Source organism: Salmo trutta, chromosome 15 (assembly GCF_901001165.1).
Source record: "Salmo trutta chromosome 15, fSalTru1.1, whole genome shotgun sequence".
NCBI classification, from domain to species: Eukaryota; Metazoa; Chordata; class Actinopteri; order Salmoniformes; family Salmonidae; genus Salmo; species Salmo trutta.
The window spans coordinates 8,119,490-8,138,243 of NC_042971.1; positions in this window are offsets into that span (position 1 = coordinate 8,119,490).

Sequence of the window (18,754 nt, forward strand, 5' to 3'; positions counted from 1 at the left end):
CCAAAAGCATCAGGACAGAGTTACAGCATCACTAACATCAGCTCTGAGGACAGAGGAGAATACTACTGTGAGGCCCAGAATACAATAGCATCTAATAACTCTACAGCTCTGATGATCATTATAGCAGGTGAAGTTACATCTTCAATACTTCAATACAAAATGATGTTCAATAAGAAATGATGTTTCAAGGTAATCTTCTTCTAGTTTGCATCATTACAATTTTGGTTTAAAACTATACATAGTCTTATACATACAAGTATTGCATTAATGTCCTGTATTGCAGTATATTAATTTTCAGTTCATAATAACATGTACTCATATCATCTATATTATCTTTTAGAGAAACAAACCTCAGTTGTAACTGCTGCTGTAGGAATCATAGTGGTTGTTCTGGGTGTCATACTGGCTTCATGTCTCTCTGGCTTCATGTGGTTCAGGTGAGTGAAAATGCATATTTTAAAGATTATTTCACTTTATTATCTTCATTAATTTGTTCATTCATTCATTCGTTCATTTATAAAACAGGAAGAAGGCCTCCAAATCCACCTCTGACACAAGACACACAGCAGACGACGGACAGGTGAGTCTGTTCAGACAGATGGAAGATCATTTTTGTTGCTTTGTGGGAAATTTCCACTCTTCATGCTGTCTGTCCCCAGGTCTATTTATATTGTCTGTTCTCTCTCTCCGTCAGGGAGACTCTAGTGCAGTGTATGTCAACATCTCAGGCATGGCCATGACCCCTGCTGCAGCACAGACAGTGGCCACCTTCGACCAGGAACAGGACGAGGATGTCCAGTAAGCTGCTGTGAAATTCAACCTCTCCAGTGCTGCCACCCTCTGAGCATATTCTACCATTACAACAACATAGAGTCAATACTGTATACAACATTGTGAACACCCAGACAGCATCAAGGTCATTCATATGTTGCTGCTTATTGGAGGAGTAGACAAAGTCATTCAAATAAGCAAAACAGTTGACCATTAGTGACCCCTCATTGTTCTCTGAGAACTCCCTCCATCACTATCTGATGACATTTCATTGTTCTCTGAGAACTCCCTCCATCACTATCTGATGACATTTCATTGTTCTCTGAGAACTCCCTCCATCACTATCTGATGACATTTCATTGAACTCATACTATGGTGTAAAAGTAGGCATTTTGAAAAGTCACAGTTTTAATGTCTTAAAGGTTCCAGGGGTATTCTTCTGGCCAAATGGCATTTCCTGAAACTGCACTCTACAATATACATCTCAAGACAATTACTATGACATGTCTATAATGAAGGAGTGATGTGATGAGGGTTTTAAGGAATGGCTCTGGTTCCATTCTAAATGGCACCCTATTCCCTATTTAGTTCACTACTGGTCAAAAGTAGTGCACGATAAGGGAGTAGGGTGCCATTTGGGAGTCACATTTAGTTTAATGGATGTTTCTTTCTCCAGGCCCACGGTGGAACAAGCAGCTGAGGAGGACCCCTCTGTTCTCTACAGTACAGTCAACAAACCCAGAACCAAGAAGACCTGAACACAAAAAACCCAGAACCAAGAAGACATGAACACAACAAACCCAGAACCAAGAAGACCTGAACACAACAAACCCAGAACCAAGAACACAACAAACCCAGAACCAAGAACACAACAAACCCAGAACCATGAAGACATGAACACAACAAACCCAGAACCATGAACACAACAAACCCAGAACCAAGAAGACCTGAACACAACAAACCCAGAACCATGAACACAACAAACCCAGAACCATGAAGACATGAACACAACAAACCCAGAACCATGAACACAACAAACCCAGAACCATGAAGACATGAACACAACAAACCCAGAACCATGAACACAACAAACCCAGAACCATGAACACAACAAACCCAGAACCATGAACACAACAAACCCAGAACCAAGAAGACCTGAACACAACAAACCCAGAACCATGAACACAACAAACCCAGAACCATGAAGACATGAACACAACAAACCCAGAACCATGAACACAACAAACCCAGAACCATGAAGACATGAACACAACAAACCCAGAACCATGAACAAAACAAACCCAGAACCATGAACACAACAAACCCAGAACCATGAACACAACAAACCCAGAACCAAGAAGACCTGAACACAACAAACCCAGAACCATGAAGACATGAACACAACAAACCCAGAACCATGAACACAACAAACCCAGAACCATGAAGACATGAACACAACAAACCCAGAACCATGAACACAACAAACCCAGAACCATGAACACAACAAACCCAGAACCATGAACACAACAAACCCAGAACCAAGAAGACCTGAACACAACAAACCCAGAACCAAGAAGACATGAACAGAACCAAGAAGACATGAACACAACAAACCCAGAACCATGAACACAACAAACCCAGAACCATGAAGACAACAAACCCAGAACCATGAACACAACAAACCCAGAACCATGAACACAACAAACCCAGAACCATGAACACAACTTACCCAGAACCATGAACACAACAAACCCAGAACCATGAAGACATGAACACAACAAACCCAGAACCATGAACACAACAAACCCAGAACCATGAACACAACAAACCCAGAACCATGAAGACATGAACACAACAAACCCAGAACCATGAACACAACAAACCCAGAACCATGAACACAACAAACCCAGAACCAAGAAGACATGAACACAACAAACCCAGAACCATGAAGACATGAACACAACAAACCCAGAACCATGAACACAACAAACCCAGAACCATGAAGACATGAACACAACAAACCCAGAACCATGAACACAACAAACCCAGAACCATGAACACAACAAACCCAGAACCATGAACACAACAAAACCCAGAACCAAGAAGACATGAACACAACAAACCCAGAACCATGAAGACATGAACACAACAAACCCAGAACCATGAACACAACAAACCCAGAACCATGAAGACATGAACACAACAAACCCAGAACCATGAACACAACAAACCCAGAACCATGAACACAACAAACCCAGAACCAAGAAGACATGAACACAACAAACCCAGAACCATGAAGACATGAACACAACAAACCCAGAACCATGAAGACCTGAACACAACAAACCCAGAACCAAGAAGACCTGAACACAACAAACCCAGAACCATGAACACAACAAACCCAGAACCATGAACACAACAAACCCAGAACCAAGATGACCTGAACACAACAAACCCAGAACCATGAAGACATGAACACAACAAACCCAGAACCATGAACACAACAAACCCAGAACCATGAACACAACAAACCCAGAACCATGAACACAACAAACCCAGAACCAAGAAGACCTGAACACAACAAACCCAGAACCAAGAAGACATGAACAGAACCAAGAAGACATGAACACAACGAACCCAGAACCATGAACACAACAAACCCAGAACCATGAAGACAACAAACCCAGAACCATGAACACAACAAACCCAGAACCATGAACACAACAAACCCAGAACCATGAACACAACTAACCCAGAACCATGAACACAACAAACCCAGAACCATGAAGACATGAACACAACAAACCCAGAACCATGAACACAACAAACCCAGAACCATGAACACAACAAACCCAGAACCATGAACACAACAAACCCAGAACCATGAAGACATGAACACAACAAACCCAGAACCATGAACACAACAAACCCAGAACCATGAACACAACAAACCCAGAACCATGAACACAACAAACCCAGAACCAAGAAGACATGAACACAACAAACCCAGAACCATGAAGACATGAACACAACAAACCCAGAACCATGAACACAACAAACCCAGAAACATGAAGACATGAACACAACAAACCCAGAACCATGAACACAACAAACCCGGAACCATGAACACAACAAACCCAGAACCATGAACACAACAAACCCAGAACCAAGAAGACATGAACACAACAAACCCAGAACCATGAAGACATGAACACAACAAACCCAGAACCATGAACACAACAAACCCAGAACCATGAAGACATGAACACAACAAACCCAGAACCATGAACACAACAAACCCAGAACCATGAACACACCAAACCCAGAACCAAGAAGACATGAACACAACAAACCCAGAACCATGAAGACATGAACACAACAAACCCAGAACCATGAAGACCTGAACACAACAAACCCAGAACCAAGAAGACCTGAACACAACAAACCCAGAACCATGAACACAACAAACCCAGAACCATGAACACAACAAACCCAGAACCAAGAAGACCTGAACACAACAAACCCAGAACCATGAAGACATGAACACAACAAACCCAGAACCATGAAGACATGAACACAACAAACCCAGAACCATGAAGACATGTAACCTTTATTTAACTCCCAATCACGGCCAGTTGTGACAGCTTGGACTCGAACCGGGGTGTCTGTAGTGACACCTCAAGCACTGAGATGTAGTGTCTTAGACCACTGCTCCACCTAGGAGCCCCAAATCATGTTCTAGTGCTGTCCCCACCTAAAATAAATCTTGGTCAACCAAGAGTCATCTGTCATTTCTACCAATCGATTGGTTGAAATGTTATGTGTATTTTTCCATATATAGACACACCCCATGTGTTTTAATAAAATCAACTATATGTACTGAAATGGTCTGATGCTTTTAGCATGCTGTTTGATTAAATAATTAATGCCTGCGTCCCACCCTAGTCAACAGCCAGTGGAATCGTGTGGCGCGAAATACAAATACCTAAAAAATGCTATAACTTCAATTTCTAGAACATATGACTATTTTACACCATTTGAAAGACAAGACTCTCGTTAATCTAACCACATTGTCCGATTTCAAAAAGTCTTTACAGCGAAAGCAAAACATTCGATTATGTCAGGAGAGTACCCTGTCAAAAATAATCACACAGCCATTTTCAAAGCAAGCATATATGTCACAAAAACCAAAACCACAGCTAAATGCAGCACTAACCTTTGATGATCTTCATCAGATGACGCTCCTGGGACATTATGTTATACAATACATGCATGTTTTGTTCAATCAAGTTCATATTTATATCAAAAAACAGCTTTTTACATTAGCATGTGATGTTCAGAACTAGCATACCCACCGCAAACTTCCGGTGAATTTACTAAATTACTCACGATAAACGTTCACAAAATACATAACAATTATTTTAAGAATTATAGATACAGAACTCCTTTATGCAATCGCGGTGTCAGATTTTAAAATAGCTTTTTGGCGAAAGCACATTTTGCAATATTCTGAGTACATAGCCCGGCCATCACGGCTAGCTAATTTGACACCCACCAAGTTTTGGACAACCTAAACTCAGAATTACTATTAGAAAAATTGGATTACCTTTGCTGTTCTTCGTCAGAATGCACTCCCAGGACTTCTACTTCAACAACAAATGTTGTTTTGGTTCCAAATAATCCATAGTTATATCCAAATAGTGGTGTTTTGTTCGTGCATTCAAGAAACTATCCGAAGGGTAACGAAGGGTGACGCGCCGGCGCGTATCGTGACAAAAATGTCAAAATATTCCAATACCGTACTTTGAAGCATGTCAAACGCTGTTTAAAATTAATTTTTATGTGATTTTTCTCGTAAAATAGCAATAATATTCCAACCAGGAGACGTTGTTTTCGTTCAAAGACTGAAAATGTAAAATGGACTCTTCACGTGCAAGCGCGTGCCCGTTTCATTGGTCACAGATCAACCACTCTCCAAATGCGCTACTGTTTTTCAGCCAGAGACTGCAGAGTCATCATTCCCCGTTCTGGCGCCTTCTGAGAGCCTATGGGAGCCTTAGAAAATGTCATGTTACAGCAGAGATCCTCTATTTTCCATAAAGAGGCTATAGAAGGCCAAGAAATGGTCAGAGAGGGCACTTCCTGTATGCAATCTTCTCAGGTTTTGGCCTGCCATATGAGTTCTGTTATACTCAGACACCATTCAAACAGTTTTAGAAACGTTAGGGTGTTTTCTATCAAAATCAAACAATTATATGCATATTCTGGTTTCTGGGCAGGAGTAATAAACAGATTAAATCAGGTACGTTTTTTATCCGGCCGTGAAAATACTGCCCCCTATCCTAAACAGGTTAAACCGCAGCCGTCGACACAGCAGTTCTTAAAAGAGGAAGTAAACAGACAAAGCTATATTAAAATTAGCCGTCTAGAGCACCAGTGAAAGGGATTTCGAAATGGGAGAAGTTAGGAGCAATTTATATAAGGACGGTATTTGGTATCATGATAAGTTACCAATACTACCGAAGTCATTGTTTAGAGATGCGGCAAGATTGACACATGGGCAGAGCCATGTGTCAACAGGGGGATAGTTGAGCAGGTTCGGAAAACTTTGTAGCCTATTGGATAACAAACTACTTAACCTGTTACATCTAGGGGGCAGTAATTTCACGGCTGGATAAAAAACGTACCCGATTTAATCTGATTATTAGTCCTGCCCAGAAACTGGAATATGCATATAATTATTAGCTTTGGAGAGAAAACACTCCAAAGTTTCTGAAACTGTTTGAATGGTGTCTGTGAGTATAACAGAACTCCTATGGCAGGCAAAAACCTGAGATGCTTCTGTTCAGGAAGTACCCTGTCTGAACATTTCTTGCCCTTCTTTATTATCTCTGTCGTTTACAAAGGATCTCTGCTCTTACGTGACACTTCTCACGTCAACAATGGAGTCTCACAGCCCGGGAAAAACAGGAATGATGTCATTCAAAGCCCTGGCTGAAGCACACGAGAGCAAATGCTGAGTGGTCAGTCAATGGACTAAGCCTTAGGCGCGTGACACGCCCCGCCCCCGGCTTTTGGTTTTTTCCTCAGTTTACAGACAGGCAGATTCCCGGTCGGAATATTATCGCTTCTCTACGAGATAAATTGCATAAATATTGGTTTTAAACAGCGGTTGACATGCTTCGAAGTACGGTAATGGAATATTTCGAAATTTTTTGTCATATTTTGCGTCATGCTCGTGGCCGAGATTTAGCGTTGGGATAGTGTCTAGAACGCACGAACAAAACGTCGCTGTTTGGATATAACGATGGATTATTTGGGACCAAACCTACATTTGTTATTGAAGTAGAAGTCCTGGCAGTGTATTCTGATGAAGAACAAGCAAGGTAAGAACATTTTTCTTATAGGAAATGTGATTTTGGTGAAGGCTACACTGGGTGGGTGTCTAAATAGCTAGCCCTGTAACGCCGGGCTATGTACTTACATTATTGCAAAATGTGCTTCATCCGAAAAGCTATTTTAAAATCGGACATATCGAGTGCATAGAGGAGTTCTGTATCTATAATTCTTAAAATAATTGTTATGCTTTTTGTGAACGTTTATCGTGAGTAATTTAGTAAAATCACCGGAAGTGTTCGGTGGGAATGCTAGTTCTGAACGTCACATGCTAATGTAAAAAGCTGGTTTTTGATATAAATATGAACTTGATTGAACAGACATGCATGTATTGTATAACACAATGTCCTAGGTGTGTCATCTGATGAAGATCATCAAAGGTTAGTGCTGCATTTAGATATGGTTTGGGTTTATGTGACATGATATGCTAGCTTGAAAAATGGCTGTGTGATTATTCCTGGCTGGGTACTCTGCTGACATAATCTAATGTTTTGCTTTCGCTGTAAAGCCTTTTTGAAATCGGACAGTTTGGTTAGATAAAGGAGAGTCTTGTCTTTAAATAGCTGTAACATAGTCATATGTTTGAAAAGTGTAAGTTTTCGGATTTAGAGGAGTTTGAATTTCGCGCCCCGCCCATCATTGGATATTGGAGCAGACGTTCCGCTAGCGGAACGTGTAGATGTAAGAAGTTAAAAAAACATTTTTTTATAATAGATAAGTATATTAAATGGGAAGAAGTGGTCCCAATTTACTGGGTGGACACGATTAGGGTAGTTGGTTTACTAGGATCTATCTCTTTAAATAATGGATTACATTTTAGCTGATCAGGTAAACCATATAGAATGCCAGAGTTAGGGAGGCCAGAACAGGTAGACATAGAAGTTGAAGATATACTAACAGAACACATGGTTAACCAAACCCGTATGTCTGAGACTTTGTGTCCAACAGGTGAATTACACGAGAAGATGATTCACTCAATCCAACCAGGAGACTGGGTGTGGATCCAGTCCCTGAGGAGAAAAGAACTGGAAGCAGCCACGGTGGGAGGGCCCATACCAAGTGTTCCTGGTAATAGCCTTCGCGGTGAGAATAGCTGAAAGAGCTACCTGGGTTCATATCACACATTGCGGGAGGGTAAAACACACTGACACTGTCGAACAATCACAGAGTTAGGAGAAGAACCGAATACCAATAAGGTTTAGGGGTTACCTCTCTAATGAAGATTCCCTAACCCGCCCAATCCTCACTGTGTGCGTTCATAGAAGTGAAAGTGTGGGTTGGCCTCTAGCCAGTGATATATTCTCCAGAAGGGGTGGGGCTTTACAGGGGTACTGGTCAGTCTGAGCTGTCTGATTGTGGGAGCCATATTCCTAATACACCATGAACCACTCGAGAAGTCAGAAAGTGGTAACTTGACCCATAGTGTAGAAGATGAGGAGTTTTTATGGCCTAGGTACAAAAGGTCACTCGATCTGGATAAAAAGGAAGTGAGAGTAGAGTTAGGGAAGGATGACTCAAAAGAGTTCTATGCTGACCAAATGGGGTCCCTAACCTCCTGGCAGTCTAGGACTCGGACTTCATGGGGAAGATATCTGTGTAGATCCCGGTGTAACTCATGGAATCAGGTCATAGCTCACACAGAGAGAGAAGGCTATGTCAATCCACACACCCAATATAGAAACAGATGGAGTATAGTGAAGGCCAGGGTTTTTGACTGCAATCCAGAGCAAGGGAAGTATTGCTTGAAGATAGGAATGACCATTAAAAGCATAAAGAAAGAGGATTTAGGGTTATGGTATGTTGGCCTTGACCAGACCATTTTCGACACTGCGGTACCATTCCGAGTAGTAGAGGTTAGGACAGGAGATAGTTCTACCGCCAGCCAGAATACCAGTAGTACCCCTGATAAAACGGACATTACCCGTGTAGTCATCCAGAGCCAAGGACCGGTGAGGATAGTTCAGATGAAAGATCTTAAGGAAGTGATTGAGGTGGAGACTTGCTTTGGGGATTCCAACCTATGGCTGGAATGGATTCAGTATACAGCTAGATCAGTAGCTAAAGAAGAAGGTTATGCCTGCGCAACAGCCAAACTTCAGTTGACAACCATCCACTTTCTACTCGATGGAATTAATTTACCAAGTGGAATGGCCTGTATGGTAAAGCTGTTCATGAAGGCAAGGAAGCCAGACAGTTGCACTGATCTGCATTATCTGTATCCTATGTGCCCATTAGATCCAGACTTCCCCCTTTCACAGTCGCAGGAGGAGACTATTATTGTGTGGCTCGACACAACACACACAGATGGATTGTAGGGGAAGTAAGAACATGCAATAGGACAGAGAATGTTACAACTGACGAGACAATGAGGGACCTGACTGGGTGGTTGAGTTCCGAGGACTTTAGTAAGATAAAAAGGCCGAGATCAGATGTCTGGTGGTTGTGTGGAGGTATGAAGCTGTGGCCAAACCTGCCTGCAGATTGGACTGGTATTTGTGAATTGGTACAGTTAGGCATGCCCTTCACCCTTATACAACACAAAGACCTAGTGCCAGGTGAAAGAGAGGGGAGGAGTGCTCCATCAGGGTCCTTTGATGATAGAATTTACATTGATAGCATTAGGGTTCCAAGGGGGGTGCCTGATGAGTTTAAAGCTAGGAATCAGATATGGGCTGGATTGGAAGCAAGTATTTTTTGGTGGTCGGCTCTCAATAAAAATGTGGATTGGGTAAATTACATTTATTATAACCAACAGTGTTTCATCAACTATACCAGAGAGGCAATTCAAGGGTTAGCAGAACAGACAGCTGCGACCACTTTGATGGTATTGCAGAATAGAATAGCTTTGGATATGCTTCTGGCTGAAAAGGGTGGTGTGTGTGTGATGTTTGGATATGAATGCTGTACTTTCATCCCTGAGGACACAGCTCCAGATGGATCAGTGACCAAGGCCCTGGCCGGTCTACACAATTTAGCTCAGGTGTTAGCAGAAAATTCCGGGGTGGACACGGCACTCACGGGATGGTTTGATAGTACGTTCGGAAAATGAAAAAAGGTGTAATCACTGTGTTATGGGCTGCTTTCACCTTGTATGACTGTGTTGATATTATGTGGTTGTTGTTTGGTCCCTTGTGCGAAAGGTCTCATTTCCAGGGCTCTGGAGAGATCGATGACGGAGCAGATGGTGAGATACGGACCGATTCCAAGTTCAGACCAGTGGGATGACAAATACCTACCGCCGAGCCTGGTGGAGGATTCATTCAATTACGAGGAGCCCATGTTTAGGAAGACTGTTCCTCTAAATGGAGGTCATAGCAAAAATCCTAATCCTGACTGGACATAGGCTTAGAACAGTCATTGATAAGTATGTAATGAAAATACATGTATTCGTTTTCTTTGATCTAGTTTGATTTTCTGAATCCAATAAAATAGATGTGTTATAGTGTATGTGAAAAATTTAGCATATAGGGTGGATTGTAATGGAAATAATATGATTAAAGGTTTGACTAAATGATTTCACCCTGAAAAGGTATAATCGAGTGATTATAAGATGAATGTACTAATGTGTGTGTGTCGGAAAAGTTGAAGCTTAATGATTTAGCAATGTAAGCAACCAGACACCAGACAACTAGTGACCACTGTGAAACTGATAACAGGAAGAAGGTCTCCCCACCCAGGGAGGGGAGAAACCTTTAGGCTTGCAGTAGATTATGTAACATGGGAAGGATATGATAAGCAATGTATGAGATGGAGAAGACTTGTAAATAAGCATTGACAGTGTTAAAGAAGAGGAGGGGCATTTGTAAGGGGTATGACATATGGTATGACCAAATGTCAGGTATAAAAGGCTATGTACATTGTATGATATTCAGAGCTCTCGTAAATAAACATTCTGACCAATTGTAGGCTGGCTCTCCATCTGCTTCATTCAACCAGAATCTTACACCCTCTGGGGGGCAGACTGATTAGTTTAACCTCTATGGGCTAGGCAGGACGAATTCGTCCCACCTACGTAACAGCCACTTGAATCCAGAGGCGCGATTTTTGAAACGTTTGAATCACTATTACTTCAATTTCTCAAACATATGACTATTTTACAGCTATTTAAAGACAAGACTCTCCTTAATCTAACCACACTGTCCGATTTCAAAAAGGCTTTACAACGAAAGCAAAACATTAGATTATGTCAGTAGAGTGCCCAGCCAGAAATAATCAGACACCCATTTTTCAAGCTAGCATATAATGTCACAAAAACCCAAACCACAGCTAAATGCAGCACTAACCTTTTATGATCTTCATCAGATGACAACCCTAGGACATTATGTTATACAATGCATGCATGTCTGTTCAATCAAGTTCATATTTATATCAAAAACCAGCTTTTTACATTAGCATGTGACGTTCAGAAAAAGCATACCCCCCGCAAACTTCCGGGAATTTACTAACAGTTTGCTAAATTACTCACGATAAACGTTCACAAAAAGCATAACAATTATTTTAAGAATTATAGATACATTACTCCTCTATGCACTCGATATGTCCGATTTTAAAATAGCTTTTCGGATGAAGCACATTTTGCAATATTCTAAGTACATAGCCCGGCATCACAGGGCTAGCTATTTAGACACCCGGCAAGTTTAGCACTCACCAATATCAGATTTACTATTATAAAAGTTTGATTACCTTTTGTTGTCTTCGTCAGAATGCACTCCCAGGACTTCTACTTCAATAACAAATGTTGGTTTGGTCCAAAATAATCCATCGTTATATCCGAATAGCCTCGTTTTGTCCGTGCGTTCCAGAAACTATCCGAAATGGTAAATAACGGTCGTGCGCATGGCGCATTTCGTGACAAAAAAATTCTAAATATTCCTTTACCGTACTTCGAAGCATGTCAACCGCTGTTTAAAATCAATTTTTATGCCATTTTTCTCGTAGAAAAGCGATAATATTCCGACCGGGAATCTCTTTTTAGGCACACAGAGGAAAAAATCACAAAGACGGGGGCGACCGGGTCGCGCGCATAAGCCCAGAGTACCCTTTATCGGCCACTTAACCTGTTGAGGCCAGGGGGCAGTATTGAGAATTTTGGAAAAAAATATGTGCGCATTTTTAACTGCCTCCTACACCAACTCAGAAGCTAGAATATGCATATTATTGTTCAGGTTTGGATAGAAAACACTCTGAATTTTCTAAAACAGTTTGAATGGTGTCTGTAAGTATAACAAAACTCATATTGCAGGCAAAAACCTGTGAAAAATAGATTAAAAAAAATGAGAATTTTGTGACTGTACTATTTAGTGTCATTGTTTTAAAGATACCACAGTGAGAAAGGATTCTGTTCGCAACTCCTACTGCTTCCACTAGATGTCAACGATCTTTAGAAAGTTGTTGGAAGCATCTGTCATGAATACAGACCGAATAAGAAAGCTTACAAGTTGACACGTCATCACTTCATTTTTTGCGCCTGCGCATGAATCTGAGAAGAGAGTCTTTGTCATTATCGTTTATTCTAGACACTTGATAGGTTGTGTGAAAATATTACTGATGTTTACTGATGTTTCACGTTAAAAATGAAACAAAAGATTAGTGCTAAACAACGTTTGACATGTTTAAACAAACGTAAATAGATTATTTACTAGGTTTTCTTTAGCTTTTCGAAGTGACTTTACAGTGCCCACCTCATTTTGTGGGAGCCTACTGAACGCTAACTATTTGGACATAAATGATGAACTTTGTCAAAAGAAACCACATTTGTTCTGGACCTGGGAACTCTGGCAGCGCCTTCTGATGGAGATAATCAAAGGTAAGGGGATATTTAGAATGTTATTATCGATATTAGATGATGCTAATGCTAACGGTATAGCTTAGCTTAGCTTAGCATATAGCCTATTGTTGTTAGCATAGTACCCAGTTTATACAAAATGTGATTTCCCAGTAAAGTTATTTTGAGATCTGGCCCTTCGGTAGCAATTACGAGATGATAATATATTATTCTTTGAATGACAATATTATAATTTACCAATGTTTTCGAATAGTTATTCCGTGATTTGTAATGCTGGATTCACTGGGTGCATTCGAGCCGAAAAAAATTCTGAATTTCACCGCGACTGTAAATGCTGTTTTTGGATATAAATATGAACTTGATGGAACTAAAAATGCATGTATTGTATAACATAATGTCCTATGAGTGTCATCTGATGCAGATTGTCAAAGGTAAGTGCATAATTCTAGCTAGTTTTCTGTCTGTTGATGCCCTTCTTTGAATTGGCTAAACATTACATGCAGCTATTGTCAATGTACTCTCCTCACATAACCTAACTTTATGCATTCTCTGTAAAGCCTCGGAAAATCGGACAGCGTGGTTAGATTTAGGAGATATATCTTTCAAATGGAGGAAAATAGTTGATTATTTGATTATTTGAAATGATTACTCTTGCAGTTTTGAATTCCCCGCCATGGTCACATGACAATGAATCCCATTACCGGGATTAGATCGGGATAAGATCCTCAACAGGTTAAGAAAGGCGATAAAGCGCTTCAGCCTGGGGCTGGGATGACGACATTCTGTTTTTTCCCGGGCTCTGAGCGCCTATGGACGACGTAGGAAGTGTCACGTTAGAGTAGAGATCCCTTGTAAAAGATAGAGATGGCAAAGAAGTTCCAGAAATGGTCAGACAGGCCACTTCCTGTAAAGGAATCTCTCAGGTTTTGACCTGCCATTTGAGTTCTGTTATACTCACAGACACCATTCAAACAGTTTTAGAAACTTTAGGGTGTTTTCTATCCATATATAATAAGTATATGCATATTCTAGTTACTGGGTAGGATTAGTAACCAGATTAAATCGGGTATGTTTTTTATCCAGCCGTGACAATACTGCCCCCTAGCCCAAACAGGTTAATTGAAGATCGGTTTATGAACATTGGGAACAGAATTCCCATGACAGAAGGTAGAAACTAGGGCCTGTAGGACCTGCCTTGTTGATAGTGTTGTTAAGAAGGTAGAGCAGGGCTTTATTATGGACAGACTTCTCCCCATCTTAGCTACTGTCGTATCAATATGTTTTGACCATGGCAGTTTACAATCCAGGGTTACTCCAAGCAGTTTAGTCACCTCAACTTGCTCAATTTCCACATTATTCATTACGAGATGAACAGGTGAGCAGTACGCGTCTATGAAATGAGAGCATGAACAGTGTGAGGACCGTTAAAACGTCTTAGGGCTAGGGGGCAGTTTTCGGAAGTTCGGAGAGTCTGGCGAGCCCAAAGTAAAATGCCTGTTTCTCAGGCCCAGAAGCTATGCATATAATTGGTAGATTTGGAAAGAAAACACTCTGACGTTTCCAAAATTGTTAAAATAATGTCTGTGAGTATAACAGAACAGATATGGCAGGCGAAAACCTGAAGAAAATCCGACCAAAAAATAAATAAATAAAATCAAAGGTAAGTGATTTATTTTATCGCCATTTGGGATTCTGTGCTTGTTTGGAAAATATGTTGTTGTGGGGTGCTGTCCTCAGATAATCGAATGCTATGCTTTCACCGTAAAGCCTTTTTGAAATCTGACAACGCAGTTCGATTGCCAAGATTCTAAGCTTTTAAATGATGTATGACTTTAGTATTTTCATGAATGGTTAATATTACGATATTTCTATTTTGAATTTGGCGCTCTGCAATTTCACCGGATGATGTCGTAGGTGTTTCACTAGCGGTCCGCGAGCACTAAGAGTTATTAAAACCATGTGCCCTGATTTAGTTAAAACTGGTTCCATCAGAGCCCTTACAAAACCTTTTACAACTGATTCATCACTGTCATACCTTATAGGGTCCAGAGTTTTCCTGGTTAGGTCAACAGATAAGGACAAACTGTTCCCATCATAGCCCTTGCAAAACCTTTTTACAACTAATTCATCACAGTCATACCTTATAGGGTCCAGAGTTTTCCTGGTTAGGTCAACAGATAAGGACAAACTCTAGGCCCCAGGGCAAAAAAATTACCCCCCCACACTTTGGGACCTATGGTTGCCACCAGTCTGCTTGCCGTTCTCAATTATTGTCAGGTACTGTATGTGGATGATCAGGGCTTTATTCAGAAAAAGTTTCTTGGGCTACTTTCATTTGCCAAGTGGGCGAGATGTGAATTCCGTGTTTATCTTCATGGACAAACTTGTTGTTCAAACCTATGATGGTGCAGCTTCAAGGGAATGTATCTGCTGTCTGTATTTCCAGCTGAGTCCCCTCCTGTTCCATGATTTAACAAGCGATGACCACTCCACTACCATTGTCAACTACCTCCTCACATGAACTGGAAGCCACGTTTCATGTGTCCACTCATCCACTGGCACATTGAATGTTTCCTCTCCAAGTACTGTGAGGGAACCCCTGTCAATTTTCTCTCATTACTTTATGTAGAGTCAATCACAATCACAAACACATTATTACACATCTATGATTTTACTCCTTGCTTGGACTAACTCATTCTTAGCTCTTTTGTCTCACTGTGTAGTGTTTTTGTGTTATTGTCTTCCCAGTCAAATCCTGTCCTGCACTGGTCAAGCCTCTGAACACCTCAACTCACGCCTCATGCCCTCATTCAATCACTGCTGTGATCCCTTCCCAAAATGGTGTAAGTAGCCCTCTCATTCCTATTCCCCATAATATTGTACTATAAGTGTCTTTATTAAATGCTTTAGGTTAAAATAATTACTCTTTGACGATTTTTGAAACACATTTTGACGTCTCTGTGGGTCTCCCATCCTCCTCAACAACAGAAATGTCTAATAACGTCTAATACAATTCATCATTAATAATTCTGCAAGTTTTCTGTGTTCAGAAGCCTGATTCTACTCACTGTGGTAGTGTGGAAGTGTTGAGCTGTATTATTTGACCTGTGGTCCTGTTGTCCCCAGTCCCAGTGGTGAAGATAATGTCTTAATTGAGCTTCTTGTCTGTGACTGAGATACGTAATCTGCACATTTACTAAAACGTCAGCTCTCATCTCTCCCAATGTTCTCAATGTCAAACGATGAAGGCCAGGTAGTTTTTTTTCATGATTGCAACCCAGGTCATTCTAGTCGGCTGGCCCTCGCTACATATTCGTCGCCAGACCCACTGGTTCCAGGTCATCTACAAGTCTATGCTAGGTAAAGCTCCGCCTTATCTCAGCTCACTGGTCACCATAACAACACCCACCCGTAGCACGCGCTCCAGCAGGTACATCTCACTGGTCATCCCCCAAAGCCAACACCTCCTTTGGCCGCCTTTCCTTCCAGTTCTCTGCTGCCAGTGACTGGAACGAATTGCAAAAATTGCTGAAGCTGGAGACTTATATTTCCCTCACTGACTTTAAACATCAGCTATCTGAGCATCTAACCGATCTCTGCAGCTGTACATAGTCCATCTGTAAATAGCCCATCCAATCTACCTACCTCATCCCCATATTGTTTTTATTTACTTTCTGCTCTTTTGCACACCAGTATTTCTACTTACACATCATCATCTGCTCATCTATCACTCCAGTGTTAATCTGCTAAATTGCAATTACTTTGCTACTACGGCCTATTTATTGCCATACCTCCTCACGCCATTTGCACACACTGTATATAGACTTTCTTTTTTATTTTGTGTTGACTGTACGCTTGTTTATTCCATGTAACTCTGTGTTGATGTCGCACTGCTTTGCTTTATCATGGCCAGGTCGCAGTTGTAAATGAGAACCTGTTCTCAACTGGCCACCTGGTTAAATAAAGGTGAAATAATATGAATAAAAGATCCTAGATCATAATGAATCAGATTACATGGAGAGGGGGACCTGATCCTAGATCATAATGAATCAGATTACATGGAGAGGGGGACCTGATCCTAGATCATAATGAATCAGATTACATGGAGAGGGGGGACCTGATCCTAGATCATAATGAATCAGATTACATGGAGAGGAGGGACCTGATCCTAGATCATAATGAATCAGATTACATGGAGAGGGGGGACCTGATCCTAGATCATAATGAATCAGATTACATGGAGAGGGGGGACCTGATCCTAGATCATAATAAATCAGATTACATGCAGTGGAGTGACCTGATCCTTGATCATAATGAATCAGATTACATGGAGAGGAGGGGACCTGATCCTAGATCATAATGAATCAGATTACATGGAGAGGGGGGGTACTTGATCCTAGATCATAATGAATCAGATTACATGGAGAGGGGGGACCTGATCCTATATCATAATGAATCAGATTACATGGAAAGGAGGGACCTGATCCTAGATCATTATGAATCAGATTACATGGAGAGGCGGGACATGATCCTAGATCATAATGAATCAGATTACATGGAGTGGGGGGACCTGATCCTATATCATAATGAATCAGATTACATGGAGAGGGGGGACCTGATCCTAGATCATAATGAGTCAGATTACATGGAGAGGAGGGACCTGATCCTATACCATAATGAATCAGATTACATGGAGAGGAGGGGACCTGATCCTAGGTCATAATGAATCATATTACATGGAGAGGGGGGACCTGATCCTAGATCATAATGAACCTGATAACATGGAGAGGAGTGACCTGATCCTAGATCATAATGAATCAGATTACATGGAGAGGAGGGGACCTGATCCTAGATCATAATGAATCAGATTACTTGGAGAGGGGGGACCTGATCCTAGATCATAATGAATCAGATTACATGGAGAGGAGGGGACCTGATCCTAGATCATAATGAATCAGATTACATGGAGAGGGGGGACCTGATCCTAGATCATAATGAATCAGATTACATGGAGAGGGGGGACCTGATCCTAGATCATAATGAATCAGATTACATGGAGAGGAGAGACCTGATCCTATATCATAATGAATCAGATTACATTTAGAGGGGGGACCTGATCCTAGATCATAATGAATCAGATTACATGGAGAGGGGGGACCTGATCCTAGATCATAATGAATCAGATTACATGGAGAGGAGAGACCTGATCCTATATCATAATGAATCAGATTACATGGAGAGGGGGGACCTGGTCCTAGATCATAATGATTCAGATTACATGGAGAGGGGGGACCTGATACTATATCTTAATGAATCAGATTACATGGAGAGGGGGGACCTGATCCTAGATGATAATGAATCAGATTACATGGAGTGGGGGGACCTGATCCTAGATCATAATGAATCAGATTACATGGAGTGGGTGGACCTGATCCTAGATCATAATGAATCAGATTACATGGAGAGGGGGGACCTGATCCTAGATCATAATGAATCAGATTACATGGAGAGGAGGGACCTGATCCTAGATCATAATGAATCAGATTACATGGAGAGGAGGGGACCTGATCCTAGATCATAATAAATCAGATTACATGGAGAGCCGGATATATATAATATACCCTACTATTTTTTTATATTTAATATGCCATAAGCTATTGTTTTTTTAACAGTTTCATTACTTCATTGTAATTAACTTAATCATTATGACACACCCCTCTCTATTGTCATTGGTTGCACTAATTGCACTGTTCGTCTACATAACCTGGTTCAAGTATTGATGACATCACCCTGAAGATGGCA